Here is a 20719-nt window from a genome sequence, read left to right on the forward strand (position 1 = left end):
ATTTGAAAAAGTTTTCAGAAATAAACATGACATGGTGAATTCCATTAAAGAACAATGACTTTGCTTATTCAGCAGGCTGCGAGACTGTCTTAGAGGGCAGGGTCAGCTCTTTTGACTGAGAACTTCTGCAGTAGAACATGGGGAAAGTCATCTGCTGGAGACTTGTGTGGTACTTGGAGGTTTTACATGCTCGCAGTGTATTAAAATATTCCAACAACTGTGGTGTCTGAGCTGTTGGTCTCAGATGCATCACAGTGCACATGGAGTCAGTGTCCTGATATTGTCCTGATGCATCTACATTTTCTTCTACTCACCCACTTTAAATGCCATTTCTTTTTGCCCTTGGTCAGAGAAGCCTTTGAATCCAAGCCATTAAAGGTATTTATCATACACAGAATTTTATTCTGTGTGTACAACACTCTTGTGTGCTAACCACTCTTGCTGTGACTCAGTTTATTACTGCAGTGATGTTCTAGGATTTTAAAGGCTATGGTATAGAAAGAACAATGCCATGTCTCGTGTCATTCTCTAAATCAGTTATCTCTGTCTCACAACAGCACATGTGCACACAGACATGTGCATACACACACACACACCATCCTGTATCTTTAGTGGCCAGAGCACTGAGGTACAGGATGGCTCGGTGTTGTTGGAAATCCTTCCTATTGTCTTGAGTGTAAAGCTACTTGGTATTTCTGCCTTTTGTTCTACTCTAGACAACTTTCCATCTGTTGGCTTCTCTCTCTCCTTTTTGAGTTTCTTTCTTTATTGCTAGTTCCACTACATAAGATTTGAGTAGGATCTTTTCCTGTTATCCCCCAGTTGGCAACCAGGACTCAGAGTGGAGGGCTGTGTGGTCCTGGCATTCTGAAAAGAGTGTCAGAACTGCCGACACTTGAGTCTGTACACTTCTTCGTGTTTATTAAGAGGTGGCAGAATCATACCAACAGCCACCACGACAAGCCACCCCTCTTCCCTGCAAATGCCCTTCCCAATAAGAAGATTGAAGTGGGAAGAAAGAGGTGGTGAGTCTCTGGGGACGTTGGACTGGTGGGAAATGGCAGTGGTCCCCATAAAAAGTGAGATGTCTTATGAAAAGAAAGGATCTTTCCAAGGAAATCTCTCATCAACACTGGGCATGTTTGCAGGAGGAGGAAGACCAGTGTTGTTACCTGGTGCCGTAACTGCATGAGCAGCAGACTTGCTGACGTGCTCCTGTGCCTGTGTGAGGTTTGAAAAGAGCACTGGGGAGAAACTCTCCCGTAGTTCAGTGTGGGTCATGTGGATACCACTGAAAGTAGCTGGTCTGCAGAGCTGTCTCGTTGGTCAACGGTCTCTAGGTGCTGGGTGAGGAGAGCCCAGCACCTAGAGACCGTTGGCTATTCTGCTGCTGTCATGGACGGGCACGTGGGAGGGTGTTGGTTTTCTCATGTCAGGGAAGTGGAGCCCTCATGGAAACCTCAGGAAATTGGACAGACTCCCCACAAGAGAGCCGCACCTGCAATCCTTCCCTGAGAGGCTGTCAGCAGCCGGTTAGCATTAGTCAGAGAATGCACTGGAATGCAGTAGAGAGGGGATTGCTTGGTGCACCCAGGTCAGGGAGGGGGCATTTGCTGCTGCTTCTGTCCTTTCTTCCCCTGAATAGCTAATCTCCACGGGCACATGCTGTATGCTTTCCATATGTTAATTCATCGAATCCTCCCAACACAACCCCATGATATAGGTTCTTTTATTGTTCCTGTTTTACAGACACAGGACGCTAAGCCATAGAGAGATTTTATTTTTTAAATTAATTTTTATTAGAGGATTCAGTTCGGTTCAGTTGCTCAGTCGTGTCTGACTCTTTGCGACCCCATGAATCACAGCACGCCCGGCCTCCCGGTCCTTCACAAACTCCTGGAGTTCACTTAAACTCACGTCCATCGAGTCGGTGATGCCATCCAGCCATCTCATCCTCTGTCGTCCCCTTCTCCTCCTACCCCTAATCCCTCCCAGCATCAGAGTCTTTTCCAATGAGTCAACTCTTCGCATGAGGTGGCCAAAGTACTGGAGTTTTCAGCTTTAGCATCAGTCCTTTCAAAGAACACCCAAGACCGAGCTCCTTCAGAATGGACTGGTTGGATCTCCTTGCAGTCCAAGGGACTCTCAAGAGTCTTTTCCAACACCACAGTTCAAAAGCATCAATTCTTCGGCACTCAGCCTTCTTCACAGTCCAACTCTCACATCCATACATGACCACAGGAAAAACCATAACCTTGACTAGATGGACCTTTGTTGGCAAAGTAATGTCTCTGCTTTTGAATATGCTATCTAGGTTGGTCATAACTTTCCTTCCAAGGAGTAAGTGTCTTTTAATTTCATGGCTGCAGTCACCAGCTGCAGTGATTTTGGAGCCCAGAAAAATAAAGTCTGACACTGTTTCCACTGTTGCCCCATCTATTTGCCATGAAGTGATGGGACCAGATGCCATGATCTTCATTTTCTGAATGTTGAGCTTGAAGCCAACTTTTTCACTCTCCTCTTTCACTTTCATCAAGAGGCATTTTAGTTCTTCTTCACTTTCTGCCATAAGGGTGGTGTCATCTGCATATCTGAGGTTATTGATATTTCTCCCAGCAATCTTGATTCCAGCTTGTGCTTCTTCCAGCCCAGCGTTTCTCATGATGTACTCTGCATATGAGTTAAATAAGCAGGGTGACAATATACAGCCTTGATGTACTCCTTTTCCTATTTGGAACCAGTCTGTTGTTCCATGTCCAGTTCTAACTGTTGCTTCCTGACCTGCATATAGGTTTCTCAAGAGGCAGGTCAGGTGGTCTGGTATTCCCATTTCTTTCAGAATTTTCCACAGTTTATTGTGATCCACACAGTCAAAGGCATTGGCATAGTCAATAAAGCAGAAGTAGATGTTTTTCTGGAACTCTCTTGCTTTTTCGATGATCCAGAGGATGTTGGCAATTTGATCTCTGGTTCCTCTGCCTTTTCTAAAACCAGCTTGAACATTTGGAAGTTCATGGTTCATGTATTGCTGAAGCCTGGCTTGGAGAATTTTGAGCGTTAGTTTACTAGCCTGTGAGATGAGTGCAATTGTGCGATAGTTTGAGCATTCTTTGGCATTGCCTTTCTTTGGGATTGGAATGAAAACTGACCTTTTCCAGTCCTGTGGCCACTGCTGAGTTTTCCACATTTGCTGGCATATTGAGTGCAGCACTTTCACACCATTATCTTTCAGGATTTGAAATAGCTCAACTGGAATTCCATCACCTCCACTAGCTTTGTTCGTAGTGATGCTTTCTAAGGCCCACTTGACTTCACATTCCAGAATGTCTGGCTCTAGGTGAGTGATCACACCATCGTGATTATCTTGGTTGTGAAGATCTTTTTTGTACAGTTCTTCTGTGTATTCTTGCCATCTCTTCTTAATATCTTCTGCTTCTGTTAGGTCCATACCATTTCTGTCCTTTATCGAGTCCATCTTTGCATGAAATGTTCCCTTGGTATCTCTAATTTTTTGAAGAGATCTCTGGTCTTTCCCATTCTGTTGCTTTCCTCTATTTCTTTGCATTGATTGCTGAGGAAGGCTTTCTTATCTCTTGCTGTTCTTTGAAACTCTGCATTCAGATGCTTGTATCCTTCCTTTTCTCCTTTGCTTTTCACTCCTCTTCTTTTCACAGCTATTTGTAAGGCTTCCCCAGACAGACATTTTGCTTTTTTGCGTTTCTTTTCCATGGGGATCGTCTTGATCCCTGTCTCCTGTACAATGTCACGAACCTCCGTCCATAATTCATCAGGCACTCTATCTATCAGATCTAGTCCGTTAAATCTGTTTCTCACTTCCACTGTATAATCATAAGGGATTTGATGTAGGTCATACCTGAATGGTCTATTGGTTTTCCCCATAGTTTCTTTAAAATGTACTCATTTATACTGTACATCAAAGTGAGTCAGCTAGATGTATACACATATCTCCTCTTTTTTTGGATTCCTTCCCATTTAGGTCACCACAGAGCATCATGTGGAGTTCCCTGTGCTAAACAGTAGGTTCTCATTAGTTGTCTTTTCATACACAGTATCAATAGTGTTTATATGTCAATCTCAGTCTTCCAATTCACCCCTGCCCCTGTTCCCTCTCGGTGTCCAATATGTTTTTTCTCTATGTCTGTGTCTCTATTTTTGCTTTGCAAATAAGATCATCTACACGATTATTCTGGATTCCACATATATGTGTTAACATACGGTATTCATTTTTCATAGAAAGATTTAGTGTTTGAAATTTGGAGTGAGGTGATCCAGCTCCCAGGGTTGTGGCTGTAACCACTGTTTTGTTGCACCATCTGAGATCAAAAGACGTGACTTTGAATTTTTTGACTGTCACTAGCGATAAAAAATAAATTTTACATCCTGACCCTGTACACACCTATATAGAAATAAATGGAAAAAAATTTAATGAGAATAACATTTACATGTAATATAGCCTGATTTTTTTCTGTCTCATTAAAAAAATGCTAGTTACCACCTGAGTAGAAGCTCTGAAGCTCAGAAGAGATTTGAAGGGAGGATAGCGCAGCACCCGATCCCTGTGTGCCTTCTCTCTCTGTTGCTCTCTCCTCTCCTCCCCCTGTCAACACTGCCAGGAGTTTTTGGAGTTGTAAACCTGGGTGGTCACGGAGAGTGGGGTTAACAGAATTGGTCATGAGAGTGGAGAGTCACCCTTCACAGGACTGCGTTTCTCATACTGCTTTCGTATGACTAGAAGTTGATGGATTCTTGGGTGGCTCAGATGGTAAAGAATCTATCTGCAATGCAGGAGACCTGGGTTCAATCTCTGGGTTGGGAAGATTCCCCCAGAGAAGGGAATGGGTACCCACTGCAGTATTCTGTTTTGGAGAATTCCATGGACAGGGGAGGCTGGTGGATTACAGTCCATGGGGTTGAAAAGAATCGGACATGACTGAATGACTAACAGTTTTACGTTTCTCGTAAAAGACGGGGAAGGAAGGATTCAAGAGAGCAGTTGAAAGTAGTGATGTTGGGGTTCATGTTACTGGTGGTGGGGCTTTAGTCACTAAGTCATGTCCAACTCTTGCGACCCCGTGGACTGTAGCCTACTAAGCTCCCTTATCCATGGGATTCTCCAGGCAGGTATACTTGAATGGGTTGTCATTTGTTACTGCCCGCCCTCCCCCCACTCCGCCCCACCAATTCATGGTTTGTTTGTGAGCTGGTTATATCAGCCTTTGTCTAAATGACTTTGTGAGGGGCTTGCAATCTGCTTAGGATGACCCTGTCTTCTGTGGAACATAGGCTATCCTCTTCTTTGCTGCTGAAGTGGGGGTTTGGAGGTGCTAATTTCAGACTTCAAGATATTTTGTAATACTAATCCAGATCAGATTTTATTGAAAGGGTTTATTTTGCTAGTTTAGACTTCTTTATAATTGTATTGATCACTTATAGCACATCATATTCATTCATTCCTCATCGGTTTATAATTTATTTTCATTAAAACTCAGCCTGTTTATATCCTTTCAATAAACTTTTAAAGTCAACCTGGAATTCCCTTTGTTAAAAATAAGTCAAGGTGAAAAAAACGTTGTAATAGGAAAAGATGAAACCAACGTCAGTTAGTCCTTGAAAATTTATTAAGAAGTATAAGTGTTAATGGCAAAACTTCTGTTAGAGTTTGTTAAATTATGCTTTTTAGAGACCAGAAAATTACTGGGCCCCCTCTTCACCCACCCCCAACTTACAAATTACTTTTGTAGGCAATGAGGAATGCCTGCCTTGAACACTTTACAGGCTAAAATGATTGTGACCAGCTTCTGACCTTAATCACCCATTGGTCTGGGAACTGGAGTGAAGCCAGATGGTTCTCTAAGGGAGATTTGGACCTCCTTTGCATGTACTCCTGCCCTCCCCCTACCCGCCTCTCCCAGTGAGATGTGTTGTCTGTCTCTCCTTTACGCGGCACCAGGCCATCAACCTGTATTTAGAAACTATGAGAAGAGACCCAGCACACGCCAGTGTTACGGAGGACACCCACCACATCACAGATTGACTCTCGGGGAACTGCTGGGGAAGTTGCTTGCAGAGCTTCATACCAGCAGCCTCAGTGCTTTTGCCCCTGGAACACTGGCTTACTTTTTAGCTTCATGGACAGTACTAAATACTGTACAAATGTGGTTTCTCTCTTTGCTTGAAGGAAGCAGGGATCAAACTTCTAACTCAAGATACCTTCTTCCATCCTAATTTTCCTTCTGGTATTCTCTTGATTCTTCATGGGATGCTCTGGTGTCCTGTGTGCTTTGTAAGATCCCTGCAGTCCTCATGGTGAATCACATACATCTCGAGTGCCATTGCTGAGTAAAGATAACATGTGTTTTCAAGGCTTTAGCTTTGCTTATCTACTGCCGTATAGTGCTTGTGGTGGAAAGCGAGTTATGCCCCCAAATTTGTGGTGGAAGAGCGAGATCACAGCTTTCCTACAGACCTTTGAATCTTGTTCTAGGTTTGGCAAGGGTAGGTAGGTATGACTGAGATAAAAGTGTTTTTTTTTTTTTTTGAGATAGTAGGATGAAGATGATTGAAAGATCATGTTAATTACTGAATTTGAGATTGTAAGGAACCATCCACATTCAGTAATGAATTGGGACAGAAAGAATATTAAAAATTCACACTTGGGAATTCTCTGGCACTCCAGTGGTTGGAACTTTTGCTGCCAGGTGTGAGGGTTCGATGACTGGTCTGGGAACTAAGATCTTGTAAGCTGTGTAGTGCAGAAACAAGTAAACATACTTAACAGTTCAGAAGAAGCAGGTAGAGTTAGAGGTATTGATCCTGTGAAGCAGCAGAACTGTTAACTAACAGTGTTACTGTGAGAATCCATTTTCCCTTTTCTAAGTTAGTCTTCTTGTCTCTAAAATGAGGGAACTAGACAAAATGAATGTAACTACTCTGCCAACTCTAAAATTCTTTGATTTTCCAAATGCAGTTAAATTAGAACCTTGAAAAGAGAATTTACCACCATGATGTGTCTAAGTAGAAATATGGGAGTCCTGAGATTTGAGGCCCTTTAGCAGTGTCTGAGTTAATACTAATCATCACACCCTCATTACAGTCTCGTGGCAGAATGATTGGCCTCCAGACCCAGAATACAGGTGTTTTCCTCATAATTTTGGAGTAACACAAATGAAAATAACTGTGTACACACATCCATGCATGCTGCTGTGATTATAAGTTACTAGAAAGTTTACTTACTCTTAGGCATATTCTTGGTGCATTTTGATACATCCTTGTAGGTATTTAATAAGTATTTATTGTTCTGACTTGAAATTTTATAGCATTATCCATTAAAAATGGTCAGTTTTATATCACCTTGTTACCTTAACCTTATAATTCATTTTAAAACATTTTATAAAGCCACAACGTTTTAACTCAGAGACCTTCAGTTCAGTTCAGTCACTTAGTCGTGTCCGACTCTGCAACTGAGTGACTTTTGGGAAATAGTGTATTTAATAAGATTATTGTCTGGCAGGAGGTAGCTTGTTTTTATATATTTATTACAGAACTCTTATACATATTTTGTATATTGGGTGGAAGAGAACAAGCACTGTGCCTAACACATAGCTGGAACTTTGTTAGTTTTTTTCCCCCTTTCCTTAAATAAGTTTTTACTATTAGTGGAAGGCTTCATAATTTGAAATCTGTGCACATGGAGGCCAAGCACAAGTTTCCCTGACAGCCTGTTACATACACTTGAACGTTGGGGTCATGCCAGTAAATATTTTAACCAGTAATACAAGAGATAAACAGAAAACAGATTAATAGACTAGTCACAATAATGCATAGTTATTGCCTTAGAGCTAATCATCGAGTCCTTTTAATAACGTGATTGATGTATTTAAAAGGTTAGTTATTCGTGGGACTCCCCTGGTGATCCAGTGGTTAGAACTCTGCACCTCCAATGCAGGGGGCACAGGTTCGATTCCTGGTTGAGGAACTAACATCCTACGTGCCACGTAGTGTGGCCATAAATAAATAAATAAGGGCTTCCCAGGTGGCGTCAGTCTTGCCAATGCAGGAGACACAAGAGACGTGAGTTCGATCCCTGGGTTGGGAAGATCCCCTGAAGTAGGAAATGGCAACTCACGCCAGTATTTTTGCCTGGAAAATTCCATGGATAGAGGAGCCTGGTGGGCTACAGTCTATGGGGTCACAAAGAGTCAGGTACATGAACTGAACACATGTGTGTGCACACAGACGAACACAAAGAAATGATTGGTTATTCTCTGCAGTATAGTATGTATTTAGTCAGGGTGGATGGTTTTGATGGTTTGTCCTGCTAGTGGTAGCTGGCATATTTCACATAAGAGATTGTTTTCACTGGGATGGGCAGACACAAACACTGCCCTGAGTTTGGCCAAGTAGCCAGAAATAGTTTAGGGATGTGTAGAGTTGTTTCCAAAATTCCAGTGCTGTTGCATCATCTTCATGGATCTGGTTGGTTTTCAGTTCTTTTTGAAACTGAGCCCTACTGCTGGGACAAACACTCAGAGATTCACACACATGCAAACACGGGGGACCCCAGCGGCAGGGGCGGAAATTGAAAGCCCCTTTCCTGAGTGTCAGACTATGCAGTTCTCTTCTGAAGGGTGGCTTTATTTCCATGAAAATGTAGTTCAGCAAAGTGTGAGCTCAGAACAGTCCAGCATGGAAAGCTGCTGGCGTCTTGCCTTCATCTGCCATGTGTTCAGGCCACAGGTCTGTTTGAATCAGGGTACCGTGTATCCTTTACCAAGTGCCACTGCCCCTACTCTGTGCCAGCAAATACATGTAGGCTGGGACCTCAGTAGGAAAACGGTTGTTTAACTCAGCAGCCCCCAGCCTTTTTGGCACCAGGGACCGGTTTCATGGAAGACCGTTTTTCCATGGACTGGCGGGGAGGGTGGTTTCAGGATGATTCAAGCTCATCACGTTTATTGTGCACTTTATTTCTACTATTCTTACATTAGCTGCCCCTCAGATCATCAGGCCTTAGATGCTGGAGGCTGGGGACCCCTGACTTAAACCTCAAAAGTCCTAGTATGTTCTGTCTTTCAGAACTCTTACCAAGTTTCTTGATCTAAGAATACAACTCTAGCAATTTCTTCAAGTATTCACAACCAGCTGAAGGAATGGAAATAAATGACATCTCCACATGCGCTGCCAGGACTACTTCCAACCTTCAGAATATTGCATGTGGCTGACTGCATCTGGGTGTACAGACAGTTTATAATCTTGACTGTGTCTCTACCATGACTTACCATAGTACACATTTATTGAACATCTATTACAAGCTAGACACTAACCAGGCCTTGGATTTGCCTGTGATTTCAGTGCCGCTGTCTTCTGTGCTAGCCTCACTTTCCATCCTCTTCAATGTCAACTTTTGTATACTAATCATGTCCATGGGATTCTCCAGGCAAAATACTGGAGTGGGTTACCATTCCCTTCTCCAGGAGATCTTCCTGACCCCAGGGATTGAACCCGGGTCTCCTGCATTGCAGGGGGATTCTTTATCATCTGAACCACCAGGGAAGCCCATACTAATTACTTGCTGCTGCCAAATGGGTGGCCAGCTGCTCCCCGGATGCAGCAAAGGCTTGCTATTCCATCTACATGAATGCGCTCCCTCTATCTCTCTTTTTGCCCCTTGATGCATTATTCTTGAAAGGCCACCTGACATACTGTTTAAAGAAATCAGTGGTCCTTACGAATGAATTGAACATACCATCTCTTCCCCCTTGGAGTTTTGTTTGCATATAACACTGCATTGCAATGTAACATATGTGCTAAGTCCAGATACAGGCAGGGTGGTTGTTTTCATTTCCTTCTCCAGGGGATCTTACTGACCCAGGAACTGAACCCACATCTCTTGCATCTCCTGCATTGGCAGGTGGATTTTTTACCACTTTGCTACCTGGGCAGTCCATATATACACTACTATGTATAAAATAGATAACTAATGAAAACCTGAAAATGAAAACTGTATAGCATAAGGAACTCTACCAATGCTCTGTGGTGACCTAAATGGAAGGAAATAAAAAACAGATGGGATATGTGAATATATACGCATACATATAGCTGATTCATGTTCTTGTAACAGCAGAAAGTAACATTGTGAAGCTACTATACTCCAATAAAAATTAATTTTTAAAAAATTATCTGGACAATTGTCAAATTGTCTGGAAAATTCCACAGACAGAGGAGCCTGGTGGGCTGCAGTCCAGGGGTTGCAGAGTTGGACACAGCTGAGTGCACACACGCGCGTGCATGCGCACGCACACACACACACACACACAGTGTAAATAGGTCAACTCCAATCTCCCATTCCATCCCACGTCTCTTCCCACCTTGGTTATCCACACATTTGTTCTCTACCTGTGTGTCTGCTTCTGCTTTGCAAATAAGTTCATCTACATCATTCTTGCTAAATTCTCCATGTAAGTGATACTATAGTATGTTGATTTTTCTCTTTCTGACTTACAGTATGCCAGTGTCTAGGTCTATCTGCATCTTTGCAAATAGCACAGTTCCACTCCTTTTTATGGCTGAGTAATATTCCATTGTATATATGTACCACACTTTCTTTAGCCATTCCTCTGTTGATGGACATTTAAGTTGCTTCCATGTCTTGGCTGTTGTAAAAGTGTTGCAATGAATATTCTGGTGCATGTATCTTTTTGAGTTATGGTTTTCTTTGGGTATATGCCCAGGAGTGGGATTGCTTGGTCATGTGGTAGTTCTATTTTTAGTTTCAAAAGGAGCTTCCATGCTGTTCTCCATAGTGGCTGTACCGATTTACATTCCCACCAATAGTGTAAGACGGTTCCCTTTTTTCCACACCATCTCCAGCATTTTTGTTAGTAGATTTTTTGATGATGGCCATTCTGACCTGTGTGAGGTGATATCTCATTGTAGTTTTGATTTGGATTTCTGAGCATAGAGACAATTTGAATAGGTACAGCTTGTTTTTTTATTGTTTTTTTTTAGTGAACAGAATAACAAAATTTGAAGAGCTACTTAAAAACCCATTTAGCACAAGTAGCTATTACTTAAATAGGCTTCTTTTTTATTCCAACTGAAGTTTATATTTTATTTATTTCTGAGGATTCCATAGGCAAATAATGTTTGTAATTTATAGTCTTATCTGAGATCAAATTCAGTAACTGTTTTGTGATATAATAAGCATTTTAGAGATTAAAGACTTGTTTTCGCATCACTATTAATATTTTACTTACAGTCTTCTTAGTGCGGTCTCTGCTAATAGTAGCAACCTCATTACTTGTGTTGGAACTTTGCTGCTTAAGATAGGCCACAGTTATTCAGGATTGTTGTCTTAAAGATTTATTTTCAATATATAGATTATGTTCTGCGTATAGACATTTGTGTGCGTGCATGCAGTCTCTTCAGCCGTGTTTGACTCTTTGCAACCCTATGGACTGTAGCCCACCAGGCTCCTCTGCCCGTCGGATTCTCTAAGCAAGAACACTGCAGTGGGTTGCTTTGCCCTCCTCCAGTATAGACCTGTGAGGTCATGCTAAGTAGAATAGTCTGAGCAGCAGTTGCTACATGTGCATGCGTAGTCATGTCCGACTCTTTCTGACTCCATGGACTGTAGCCTGCCATGGTCGTCTGTCCATGGAACTTCCCAGCAAGAATACTGGAACAGGTTGCCATTTCTTCCTCAAGGGGATCTTCCCAACCCAGTGATCGAACCTGCATCTCCCGTGTTGGCAGGCAGATTCTTTACCACTGAGCCTCTAGGTCATAGCTGTATCAACCATTTATTGAACAATCCCTGTGTATCGTAGAGTGCTAAGTCAGTGGATTCCCCCCACCCGAAGATTCAGTTTGTCAAAGGGGTGACCTGGGGTATTGGGATTTTTAACAATCTCCCTAGGGGATTCTTTGCTAATAGGTAAGTTTCCTTTTTAAATAATATTGGATCTCCAAAAATGCTGCCAAGAACTCTTGTACTCCTGTCATCTAGATTCCTAGTTGTTAACCTTTTCCTGAATTTTTTCCTTTATATTAACCTAGGTAACCTTTAAAAAAAAGTTTGTTTGGCTTCCTCAGGTCTTAGTTGCGGCACACGGCTTATTTTGGCATGTTGTTATGGCATGCTGGCTTATTTTCCCCCCGGCATGTGGGGTCTTAGTTCTCCAGCCAGGGATCCAACCTGTGTCCCCTGCATTGAAAGGGAGATTCTCAACCCCTGAACCACTAGGGAAGTCCCTATGTAATCCTTTTTTACGAATAATGCTCCATCACCCCTAAATGCTATGGTGTGTGCCTCCCTCCAAGAAGAGCCCTTCCCTACGTACATCTGTATCTGTAATGACCACTGTGTGGTCACTCTCCTTCCCCGATCACTGTCTTGGTTCCCCTTCACTGCCCTCCGCTCTCCCTGGGCTGATGGAGACTTGCACCCTGTCCCCTTTTCTGCCCCCCTTCCTTGGATGTCTGTGTTACCATGATGGTGAGACAAAGGAAAGTAAGGGAGGATGGGAAAGAATGGAAAAATGATCTCTCAGCCATCAGGAAATCAACACTATACAAAATCATCACACAGTCCAGTACTCTGTTCAGATTTCAACAGATGCCCCGGGAGGGCCGACCTTTCCCTTTCTGGTCTAGGAGTGTATATGTGAACGTGAGTTTAGTTGTCACGTCCACCAGTCTTCTTCAGTATGGAACCCATTCCTATGTCTCTCCCCTGTTTCTCATGCCCTTGACAGGGGAAACCCTTACCTGGGACCAGACTCAGGCCATGCGATCTTGGCAGGAATGATGCCGGGCCCTTTAAGGTGTATCACGTCAGGAGAAATAATCTGTCTAACCACTGGTGATGTTAACTGTGGTCACTTCATGAGGTCGGTGAATGCTAAGTTTGTCCACTGTGAAGTCGCTGTTATTATCCCCCTTGTATTTAATTATGTTTGGTAAGAAGGTATTCCCATATGGTGCCTGTATCCTATTCATCAGATCTCCACCCCTAAGCCCTATCATTCATTCACAGCTCCTACCTTTTTAGACTGCTACTTGATGGTTGCTGAATGATGATGGTTTATTTTCAATATCCCACCTATATTTATTAGTTGATATTTTGTAAGAGCTTTCTTTTCTCCCTGATTTATCAACTGATTTATTCATAACTTGTTTCAGTATGTATTTAGAATTCTCATTTTATTTAGTAGATTTTAATCTGATAATATCATTATTGTGATGCTCACATTGTTCTGGATTTGGAATCTTTCACGTTGACCCCTGTGTTCTTTTGACAATTTCTTATCTTTTCTTGAGCATTTTCCTGCTTTCAGGCACAACAAAATGTTCCAGGCTTATATTGTATTATCCCCGCCCCAGCCCTATCCTGTGTTCTTTTCTCTTTAAATTAATTAATTTTTTTTGGCCACATTATGCTACATGCAGGATCTTTAGTTCCCTGGGTAGGGATCGAACCTGCGCTCCCTACAGTGAAAGCGCAGAGTCTTAACCACTGGACCACCAGGGAAGTCTCTCGGCCTTGTTCTTTTGAGTGGGAGATGCTCACTAGAATCGTGATTGGGGTGTCAGTGCTGCTGCTTCTTCTAGGCCCTCTCAGCAGGCAGAACTAGGAAATGTACACGCGTCTACAGATATCCACACATATGCATCTATGACTATTTCTGAATCTGTCTGTATAACTTACTGTAATAATGAGTTTATTCTGATAGTTCAATTTGTAATTTAATTCTTCAGTATTCTTTGTAGCCTTTCTTCTTCTCTAGAAATTGAGGAGGCTGGCTTCCATTATCCTCAGTCTATTAATTCTGTGCCCAGTTAGTTAATTAATTCCAACCACACAGGAAGCTTCTTTTCTGCCCCTGCAGTACTCCCCTATTCTCCTCTCCCTCTGGCAGCCGGCTTGCTGCCGCCAATGTCTCTGTACGGCACTCAGTCCCTATCATGGTCCCACTTCCTGGGATCTCAGTGTCTTCATGCCAGGAGGGAGGGAAAGCGAATGAATAGAGAGGACCCTCCACCCTCCACCTCAGGTGACTTCATAGTGCTGCCAAGGTTGAAAACCACTGTATTAATGTGTTATGTACATTATGTCTGATTTAAATATTTCAAACCAAACATTCTTTTGTCATGAAATAGTTGAGATTTTGGAGATACATTTTGTTATCGGCTTGTCTTTTTATAATTTGTCCCATTCTTTCATACATGAAATACAGATAAATTCTTTTTAATTGTGAGACTCTAGCAGGGTATTGGGAGAAGGCAATGGCACCCCACTCCAGTACTGTTGCCCAGAAAATCCCATGGATGGAGGAGCCTGGTAGGCTGCCGTCCATGGGGTTGCTAAGAGTCAGACACGACTGAGCGACTTCACTTTCACTTTCCACTTTCATGCATTGGAGAAGGAAATGGCAACCCGCTCCAGTGTTCTTGCCTGGAGAATCCCATGGACGGAGAAGCCTGGTAGGCTGCAGTCCATGGGGGTTGCACAGAGTCGGATATGACTGAAGCGACTTAGCAGCAGCAGCAGCAGGGTATTGATAGCTGAATTTTATTCTAATGTTTTTAATTTCCTTTGTGTGAGTAGGATATTTTCCAAAATGGTCTGATCTGGTGTATTGGTGGCAACCTGGTGCTGTTAGACTTTTTAAGGGGGAGATGCTTTCTTTTAAAAAATTTTTTTTGTTGGGGGTATAGTTGATTTTCAATGTTGGGTAAGTTTGAGGTGTACAGCAAAGTGAATCTGTTATACATATACTAACTATATCCACTCTTTTTTAGATTCTTTTCCCATATAGGCCATTGCAGCATTAGAGTTCCCTATACTATATAGGCAGCCTGATGGGCTGCCATCTATGGGGTCGCACAGAGTCAGACACGACTGAAGCGACTTAGCAGCAGCAGCATACTATATAGGGGGCTTCCCTGGTGGCTTAGATGGTAAAGTGTATGCCTGCAATGCAGGAGACCTGGGTTCGATTCCAGGGTTGGAAAGATCCCGTGGAGAAGGACATGGCAACCCACTCTAGTACTCTTGCCTGGAAAATCCCATGGTTGGAGGAGCCTGGTAGGCTACAGTCCGTGGGGTCACAGAGAGTTGGACATGACTGAGAAAATTCACATACTATATAGGGGGCTTCACTGGTGGCTCAGCAATTAAGAATCCACACGCAATGCAGGAGATGCAGATTTAATCCCTGGGTTGGGAGATCCCCTGGAGGATGGCATGGCTACCCACTCCAGTGTTCTTGCTTGGAGAATCCCATGGACAGAGGAGCCTGGTGGGCTACAGTCAGTCCATAGGGTTGCAAAGAGTTGGACACGACTGAAGTGCCTGAGCATGCACACATGCTATATAGTAGGTCCTTATTAGTTATCTGTGTTATATATAGGAGTGTATTCTTTACATTCATGACTTTACAAGGACTTGCATACTGAGCTTGGGTTTCTCTTTTAGTCCTTGAAGTTCTCTCGTGCCTCTCTCTGCTTCTGCTGCTTCACTAAATTCAGAAGCACTAATACCAAGAGGATCCCATGTTTTTTCTTCCTGGAGTTTAAAAATGGAGTTTTAAAGAGGTAACTCCATCTTTTTTGAAGGAAATGTGGAGGGAGAAGTAGTTGGGAGCCAGTGGCCTAGATTATAAAAATCAAAGCTCCGAACCTGATTATAGTCAGGAGAATCCTAAGGGTGATCTAAAGCTAAATTCCATTGCTGTGTGATTCATGATGATGTAAGACTTTTCATCTGGTTTTCATTCTCTGAAGATTGTTAAGTTGGTTGCTATTATTGACAATGTTTAGGTTTTAAACAATTAAAATCGAGGTATAGAGTTACCTGTGTATGTGGTGTTCGGGTTTTGTTCATCTGTTGGCACACATTCTTTCTGCAAAGGTTGGATAGCACAAGTTTACTTTAGATAATCTCTTACATAGTGGAAAATACCTGAAGTCGGTTGTAGGGTAAGAGAGTCTGCAAAATCTCACTTTTACTTGAAAAATTGGATTAAGTATTATTGAATTTATACCAGTTTCCAATCTGATATAATTTATATTTTAAAACATTAGGCTTTTTAGTAGCATTCATTTGACTAAAGATTAAATTCCGTAACTTGAAGATTTGAAACAGTTATAAAAGATGAAGAAATCAAGCAAGCAAAAGCAGAAAAATTTGAGTGTGGCTTGAGGAAAAACATTGGAAAAAGAAAACTAGACTTTTTAACTTGGAGAACTTTCATATTTTGGGATTCTGAAAAATATTATGCATGAGGGATGAAAAGTTTCATCTCTAATGTTTAATGAATTTCTGTTCATTGTGTTTTCTCTGTGATGCAGTTCTTTGTGAGACTCATGGTCCTGAAACTCCATTTTCCTGGTGTGTGGTTGTTGAGTGACACCTGTCAGTTAGGTGCCTAAAGAAGACGTCAGGGACCGTAGAATTAGTAGTTCCTCCAGGCCAAATACTGTCAGCACAGTTAATGGAAATAATCCACTAGAAGTGTACATATGCCCCAGTGACTTATAAAAAGATACTAAGATAGTGTTAAAGCATGAACATTGACATTTTTTCTAAAGTTATTTGCATGAATTATACCATCTAATATTGCTTATTCAACAAAAGGATATTCCTTTTAAGTTTTCCTGATTCTGGCAAGTATATTTTTTTATAAGTAGGTATATTCCACTTTAAAATGCCTTGATGAAATAAACCTTTTGAGAAGGATTGTCACATGTTTTGTACTAACGGTAAAGAAGGAGGTTAAAGATAAGACTTTGGACTAAAAATGGGAATAACTTTGTTGTCCTTTAGTCTTTGTATTAGAAATAAGAAACCAGAAGTCAGCTAAGTCTCCATGGCAATCATTTCTATTTACAAGATGAATAACACATTTTAGTCTGGATTTTGGGAATAATTCTCAAAAGTGAAAAGAAGCTCACCCAAAATATCAGATGTTTTGACTAGAAATTCCGTCGTTGATTATTTTGCATTACAAAGAGAAGGTGTGACATGACCATTGATGAACAAATTTCTTAGTTGAGATCTTGTCTCGGGGAACATAGGAAAGAACTATTTTGTTGATTATACTGAAATTTCATATGGTTCAACTCTAATAAATATATAAATTATCATGGTAAAATACAGGCTATTTTGTAACAGTTTTATAAGAAGATGGGGAAAATATTTAGAGTTTTGACTGATAACTTTGTCCACACATAATGGAAAACTTGGATTAAATGAGTTTTATTTTGTTTGTTCTCATCAGTTACTTTTCTGAAAATTCAGAGTTATGCAACTAAAAGAACCTCTTTTTTTGTCAGTGCCTACTGTGCTATAGGTACTTAGTGTTTATTGAATAAATAAATGATTTTATTTGTAAGTTGATTTTGAAAATTTAATTTATAAGTTTTAATGAAAGAGCAGTTTCCTTCCTTTCAGCCTCTAGCATCTGACAACCACCAATCTGTTTCTCTCCCTACAGTTTTGCCTTTTTCAGAATGTTGTAAAACTAGAATCATACGATATTTTAGTCTCTTGTATCTTTTTACTTACAGTAAATTTTGGAGATTCATCTAGGTGGTCAGGTGTATTGGTAATTTATTGTTTTGGTTCTGAGTAGACATCTGTTGTATAGATATACTTCATTTTTGCTGTTGTTCATTCACCCACCCACAGGTACTTGAGTTGTTCACATTTTATGGCTATTCATAAATGAAGTTTCTGTGAAATTCGCATAATAGTCTTTGTGTAGACATATGTTTTTGTTTCTCTTGGGTAAGTGCCTTCAAGTGGAATTGCTGGCTTATATGTACGTGTATATTTCACTTTATCAAACACTGCCCAATGTGTTGTAAAGTGTATGATTTTACCTTCCCACCAACAATGCGTGAGAATTGTCGTTTTTCACGTCCTTGTCAGCACTTGATACTGTCCATCTTTTTAATGGTAGTCATTCTAGTGGATACCTTAGTAATTTTTCATTGCAGATGTATTTACTTTTTTCTTATGGCCAGTGTTGCTGAGAAATTTTTCATGTGCTCTTGGCTATTCATATAGCATCTTTTGTTCAGTGTCAACACTTTGCTAATTTTTAAAATATGTTATTTATTGAAGTAGTAAGAGTTCTGGACACAGGTCCTTTATCGGAGATATGTTTTGTAAATGTTTTTTCCTCAGTCCATGACTTTGCTCTGAATTTTAAGCATTTTCATTTGACTCTTTTTATATAGTTTTCATCTCTGTAGTAAATCTACCTCCCTCATATACATACATTGATCATTTTATTCAGTTATGTCCTTACCATATTTATAATCATTTTAAATATCCTATTTGATACTTAAGGAAGTCTGGGCCATCTTGGAGTCTGGTTCTGTTGACGGTGTTGTCTATTAATCATGGCTCTTTTTTTCCCTTTTTGTGTCTAGTGATTTTTAAATTGTGTCAGGTATTATGTGCTAAAGAACAACGGAAACTGGGGTGAATAGTGTATCAGTAAGCTCTGATGCTGGGAGGGATTGGGGGCAGGGGGAGAAGGGGACGACAGAGGATGAGATGGCTGGATGGCATCACTGACTCGATGCACATGAATTTGAGTGAAATCCAGGAATTGGTGATGGACAGGGAGGCCTGGCATGCTGCGATTCATGGGGTCGCAAAGCGTCAGACACGACTGAGCAACTGAACTGAACTGAAGTGGTAATTTCTCTTTTTCCTTCAGTCTCTTGATATATATAACTGTTACCATTGTCAGCAGTTAAGCTGAATTTAAATTTTGCTTTTCCTATATTTATATTTATTGTGAGTACAATACAGGATTAAATTTCCTCAGTGGTGGCCTGCTGCTACCTTGAGCTTAGTATGAGTCCTCGGGTGGGCAGGAAGGTTTTCTCAGTGATCCACCTCGGTTTTCAGGTCAGTGCTGCATACCTGGGCGCCAGGGCACCCCGTGTTCCCACCTCTTCCCTTGCCAGTAGACTGTTGTTGCTTGTTACTTGGTGCAAGGTTCATGGTGGGGTAGAGGGTGAGTTGATAGTCTCCCTTCTCCCCCAAGCCTCAGTGTTAGGCAAGCTCTCTGTGCCTGAGGCTTAGGAAAGGGGCTTTCTCAGTGTTCCTGCCCACTCATGATTATTTTTGAAATCTGCATGATTAGTTTTGATGGTATCTTGTTCCTTCAACATACTTTTGATAAATTTTTATAAGCATAAATAGTCTATGTCAATTACTGTAGTACCTGTATTATTTTGGTGGTCTTTTTCTGTAGCTTCTGTTATTATTTTGGTGGTCTTTTTTTGTAGTCTGTTATTCTTCACTAGTCATAGTTTTTCCTCGAATATCTTGAGTGATATTTTTGATTGTGAGCTCATCATAATCATTGGGTTTTTAACCATGAGATTTCTTTGAAGACTGTGTTTAAAGTCCTTTGCTCCAGACAGTATTTGTCTCTCTGCCTGAGAGCACAGCCTTAGCCTAAGGCTATTCCAAATGAATTTGTTTTGTTTGTGGATCCTGTTACCAAGGGTGCACTAATATAGACTTGGGTTTGAGAATTCTTAGTGGATAGGGAAGGAGTGGATTGGGAGTTTGAGATTAGCAGATTGGAAAATCCCATGGATGGAGGAGCCTGGTGGGCTGCAGTCCATGGGGTCGCTAGGAGTCGGACACGACTGAGTGACTTCACTTTCACTTTTCACTTTCACGCATTTCAGAAGGAAATGGCAACCCACTCCAGTGTTCTTGCCTGGAGAATCCCAGGGACGGGGTAGCCTGGTGGGCTGCCGTCTATGGGGTCGCACAGAGTCGGACATGACTGATGCGACTTAGCAGCAGCAGCAGCAGCAGCTTTTATATATCGCATAGATAAACAACAAGGTCCTACTATATAGCACAGGGAAACTATATTCAATATCCTATGATAATCCATAATGGAAAAGAATATTTAAATTTATACACATATGTAACAAATCACTTTACAGCAGAAATTAATACAACATTGTGACTCAATTGTACATCAAAAAAAAATGTGAACACTGCTTTATTCTTTCAGAGGAAACAAAATTTAATCAAAATCATCACCAAAACAAATGTAGTTTATTAGGGAAGGAAAAAAGAGTGAAGAGTTCATGTGACGTCTGAGGATTTAGATTTAACAGAGAAACCGCTCTTAGGAAACTTGAAAAATGAATTTGAACTGCTGAATGAAAACACTCAAGACAATAAAAACCCTGTTGATAATGTTTGTTGTACTTCGGTGTTGTATCTGTGTGCTGAGTGGTGGTGGGGAGGGTGCTGTTTCGAGGGAGTTCCCAGGCGCACTGCGGTTCTCAGTTCTCAACTCTGCTAGTCATACAGACAGAACCATGAGCTTAAAACCCCCAGCGGCCTTGGGCTTAAATGAAAGGAAATGCTGCTTTAGATGCGGACTAGAATATATAGGATGGATAAATAGTAAGGTCCTGGAGTATAGCATAGGGAGCTAGATTCAGTATCCTGTGATAAACCATAATGGAAAAGAATATGAAAAAGAATATATGTATAACTGAGTCACTTTACTGTACAGCAGAAATTAGCACATTATTGTAAATCAATTATACTTCAATACTTTTTTTTTTTTTTAATTAAAAAAAATTCTCAGGAGAGACTTCCTCTCTTTCCCCTCATTTCGCCAAGGAAAAGCCAGGCATG

General features: G+C 41.3%; 1 protein-coding gene and 1 non-coding gene across 7 annotated transcripts in view; one reads left to right on the plus strand and one right to left on the minus strand.

The window, feature by feature from the left end:
- The window catches only part of BICC1 (BicC family RNA binding protein 1), a 347294-nt gene that overhangs the window by 135738 nt on the left and 190837 nt on the right, over positions 1-20719 (plus strand). The window lies entirely within an intron of this gene.
- Positions 13480-13552, minus strand: TRNAE-UUC (transfer RNA glutamic acid (anticodon UUC)). The gene has a single exon. It is a non-coding gene; the product is annotated as a tRNA-Glu (tRNA).

Source organism: Bos indicus, chromosome 28 (assembly GCF_029378745.1).
Source record: "Bos indicus isolate NIAB-ARS_2022 breed Sahiwal x Tharparkar chromosome 28, NIAB-ARS_B.indTharparkar_mat_pri_1.0, whole genome shotgun sequence".
In the NCBI taxonomy this organism is placed as follows: Eukaryota; Metazoa; Chordata; class Mammalia; order Artiodactyla; family Bovidae; genus Bos; species Bos indicus.